This window comes from Rutidosis leptorrhynchoides, chromosome 3 (assembly GCF_046630445.1).
Source record: "Rutidosis leptorrhynchoides isolate AG116_Rl617_1_P2 chromosome 3, CSIRO_AGI_Rlap_v1, whole genome shotgun sequence".
Taxonomy (NCBI): domain Eukaryota; kingdom Viridiplantae; phylum Streptophyta; class Magnoliopsida; order Asterales; family Asteraceae; genus Rutidosis; species Rutidosis leptorrhynchoides.
The window spans coordinates 602,669,453-602,674,253 of NC_092335.1; the positions used below are offsets into that span (position 1 = coordinate 602,669,453).

The following is a 4,801-nucleotide window of genomic DNA, read 5'->3' on the forward strand; positions in this document are numbered from 1 at the left end:
AATATTCCCACACTTGAGCGTTGATTGTCCTCAAGCAATATAGTCTTGAAATAAAAACATACTTGAATCACTTCTTTATTCTTCACACTTTGTACATCAGTGATTTCAATACGGCGGTTATTAACAATGATAGTAACGATGTGGTTTACAGTCTCACATGACTATAAAAATTTAGATCCGTTAGGAAATTAGATCTTTATGAAAACATTTGATCTTTTGAAAATTCAATCTAGTTTTTATCCTAGATGAGTTTTCCGAAATAACCCTTCACCGGTGTTGCAAAATGTTTTTGTGGGTTGTGTGGGTTTTAGATTTGAAAATTTTAGCTCAAAAGTTATGGTTTTGTGTCATCCACTTGCTAACCTTGTATTAGGAAAGCAACACGTCCAGTTTACTTGTCCCGTATATTACCTTTCGATAAACTACCGTCCGGTTGTAAAGGAAAGCGATGAACAAGAAACTGTTAAGACAATGTCTAATGACATGCATTTGTTCATGGTCTAAAACGTGTTGGATGCTATTACTATCCTTTGTAGGAGCAATAGTAAAGATCATCCTATAATTTTTCTGGTCTGGCACAAGGTCTTGTCTTCGACCATGCTATACAACCACCGTTCTTACGGTTGACACCCGATTTGGTTCAGGTGACCTAATGAATTCTGGTGAATTCTCAGGATTTTACGTTCAATGGTAATAAACGCATTGAAAATGGGTTTTCAGAAAACAAATCGGTTTGTAATCTTGATCAAAATATTTTCTCGTTCAAGCTCGAGTTTAGATATCATCGAATTTCATGAGTTTGTAATTCTCAATCTTTAAAGTCAATCTCAAGGATTGAGTAATATCAGGCTTAAAAGCTGATTTTTAATCTTTAAGGAGATTATCCTTACTGGGGGTCTGATTCATTAGTCTTATCAAGCTAATTTGCACGGCACCCTCCCCATTTTACGAGACAGATCCTCTCATGGTTAGGATATGTCTGACCACATGGCAACCCTGTTTGATGCTGAGGTCCGTGGATTTCCTGCTGATTTTAGAGATGACTTTTCTAGATTTTTCGTCAACCTACAGCTGGTCTGGACGACAACTTCTTGACCTAAATCAAGAAGCGCGTGTCTTTTTCGGAAGACTTTACTTCCTTTTAATGATGGAATTGATTCATCGTGCAGATCCATCTTTCTTTCGAATATATTACAGTAAATCGGGTAAAACTGATTAGTTTAGTCCAAAACAAAAGTACCTGCAATAAGCTTGTACAGATATGTGATATATGTTTTAAAGAACTTGGTGAATTCTTCCCATACTCAGCTTTTATTTATTTCTTTCTTTGCCTTTTTATTCCCCTATATTCCATTTTAAATGAATTCAAGCGTTTTGGGTTGTTTCTCAATTTATGTCCTTTCCAAGGTAACAATAATTTCGGTAGTATCACCTAGTTTTATCGTTCATAAATATGTATAAACATGATTTTGAATTCATTTAGTTTAAAATTTTTCAAATTTTCACAAAATTTGGCAATTAAACCAAATGTAAACCCGAGAGAATTTATAACCCTTCCCCACACTTGAGATCATGCAATGCCCTCATTTGCATGAAATCAGTAAAAATTTAAATTCATGAGGGTGATTAGTGTAGAAAAATGATTAAAATGACCGAGTTTGCAAACATATTGTTGTTATTTCACATTTGATATTTTGCGTCTTGTCGTCAAAATTAGTAGCTTTTGCTGAACTTAATGACAGTCTTTGAAAGTGCGTTGTTTTACTCTGTTTTGTACATAAGATAAACTACAAACATATATACATATTTTTGAAGTTTGGTATATTACCCCACTTTCAAAAATTTATAAAAAATCTAATATTTTTTTTTGGCATACTTTAAATCAATAAAATTAAAAATAATGATAACAAAATTTGTCGTCCCGCCCTCAGGTAAAGCAATTTCGGTTCAATGACCTAGTGTTTAACTCACGTCGAATTTTAGAAATCATTTTTTTTAAACTCAATTAAATAAAGTAAATTTTTATTTTTAAAATCACACAAAACTTAAATTTAAAAAGCATATTAATTTCATATAAAACCTACAAAACAAAAAAAAATTCAGAATGGGGGGAGAAAACTAGTTCTTTAGTGTCTGCTAGTGGAAAAGACCAATCGGATTCCATTCTCGGAACTACACGAGAACAGAACAACTAACTCTAGACAGCATTTTCTTTTTAGAACATTTGAGTCTCCCCACACTTAGGTAGCTGTGGTGTTGAAATTGTGATTAACTTCATCATCAATTTCTTTTGGACCATAATCAACTTGCATATCTGTGACTTTTGCTTTAAGCCATTGGTCGGATTCCTGTGTAATATGCACAAATTCAACTGGTTTCGCCTTTTCTTTAGGCGACAGATTGGATACTAACCGGTTACATAACTTAAAGTTCCCCTTGGTTCTAGCATCGCGAATTCGTTTAATAAGTTTCTTCATTGAACTATTAATAACGGGATCATTTAATTTCGTATCAACAATGGGGTTCTTTGTTATCAGGTCATCATTAGGTGTTACTTCATTTTCCCCACACTTAGGCATTTTATTATTGTTGAGCACTACCGTTGGAGTTGGTAAAACAACATGGTTCTTACCAATCGTTTTTGCTGGTTCAACGGTTTTGGTTAGTGGAGATTTAGACTTTCGAATCATAAAGGTGATCGATTTCTCATCATTACTAAGTGTCATTCTACCCTTTCTTACATCAAATAACGCCCCGGTGGACGCTAAGAATGGTCGACCTAAAATTAGAGGAATGTTTGGGTCCTCTTCTATATCAATGACAATGAATTCGACTAGAAAGGTTAAATTACCTACTTGAACGGGTAAGTTGTCAGCAATTCCAACTGGGTGCTTAATGGTTTGATCAAGGAGTCGAACACTTATATCCGTTGGACTTAACTCACCTACTCCTAATCTCTTATATAATGAAAGAGGCATAACACTCACACTTGCACGTAAATCTGCTAGTGCATCATACATGACACAGTCACTTAGTAGATAAGGAACAATAAATTCACCCAGATCACCTACCCTAAGTGGAGTTAGTAGACAAGGAACAATAAATTCACCCGGATCACCTACCATAGGTGGAGGTTTTGGTGGAACTGTCTTCACCGGGTTTACTTCTACGGTATTTGTTTCTTGCACTTTCTTATTCTTATTCTTCTTCTTCTTTTTTCCAAAGGTATCACAAACTTTATTACCTATCACTTGCTCATACTCAACTCCTTTTCTTGGAAACGGGATGGGTGTTTTGTATGGTGCCACCACTGGCTTTATATACTCGGGTGGTGGTGGTGTTGTAACTTCTTCATTGTTACTCACATCTAAAACTTTCCCATCTTCTGGTGTTGGTTTTTTAGAATTTGTTGATACCATGTTAACATTTTCATTCTGAGGATTTACTTCATTATAATTCGGTAGCTTTCCTTGTTCCCTTTCACTCATCAATCTAACAGGAGTACCTACTTGTTTTTCTAGATTCAAAATGGAAGCTTGTTGAGTTCTAAATGACTGATCAAGCTCTCATTCGTTTGGGTTTGAGTTTCAATAAATTGTGTTTGAGATTCAACTAGCTTAAATACCACTTCTTCCAGATTTGACTTTTTCTCTTCGGTTTGTTGTGGTGGTTTATGCAAGCCATGTCTTTGTTGATTGAAAGTGTTGTTTTGAGTTGGTTGGTTATTCGGACCATGTTGGTTGTATGAGTTATTATTGTTTCCATTTGGATTGTAAAAGAATGTTTTGATTTCGATTAAAGTTTGGCCTTGGCGGTTGATAATTATTTTGATAATTATTTCCCGGCCTTTGGTTTATGTAGGAAACATTCTCTCGTTGTTCCATCGTTTGCTCAACATTACAATCTTTCGTTAAGTGTGGTCCACCGCATTGCTCACAACTGATTCGTATTGCGTAAATATCTTTAGTCATCTTTTCCATTCGTCTCTCGAAAGCATCTATTTTTGCGGAAACAGAATCAAAGTTATGGCAAGAATCGGCTCTAGCCGCTTTAGATGAATGAAAAATATCTTTTTCCTGATGCCACTCATGAGAGTGGGATGCTGTGTTATCAATGATCTTGTGAGCTTCGGTTGTGGTTTTCTTCATAATGGAACCACCAGCTACTGTGTCGATGTCTTTTCGTGTGGCGATGTCGACGCCTTTATAGAAAATTTGCACTATTTGAAAAGTATCTAAACCGTGTTGAGAACACCCTCTCAACATCCTTCCGAATTTTTTCCATGCCTCATATAACGTTTCATTTGGCTTTTGCACGAACGTGGCAATTTCTCTTTGAAGTCTCACGGCTTTAGATGCCGGAAAGAATCTTTGAAGAAATTTCTCAACTAAAATATCCCATGATTCAATCGTTCCTTCAGGTAACAATTCTAACCAATCTTTGGCTTCTCCTTTTAAAGTCCATGGGAACAACATAAGATAAATAGTTTCATCCTCAACTTCCCGGATTTTAAATAGATTACAAATCCTATTAAAAGTTCGAAGATGTTCATTTGGATCTTCTTTTGTTGTACCACCAAATTGGCACTGATTGGTGATCATGTGTAGGATTTGTCCTTTGATTTCAAAATCTGATGCTCTAACATCTGGCTGATTAATGGCGTGACCTTGGCCCGTGCGTGTGGCTCTCATTCGGTCTTCCATACTTTGAGGTTCCGTTACTTCCATAATTGAATTTGTTGAATTCGAATCACTAGAAGATTCTGATTTAACTATTTGTGGTTCAGGAGGAATGATTAGTG

General features: G+C 35.6%; 1 non-coding gene across 1 annotated transcript; it reads left to right on the forward strand.

The window, feature by feature from the left end:
* The first annotated feature begins 4,236 nt into the window (after nt 1-4,236).
* Nucleotides 4,237-4,343, forward strand: LOC139903372 (small nucleolar RNA R71). Its single transcript, XR_011778197.1, has one exon. It is a non-coding gene; the product is annotated as a small nucleolar RNA R71 (small nucleolar RNA).
* Nucleotides 4,344-4,801: the final 458 nt, after the last annotated feature.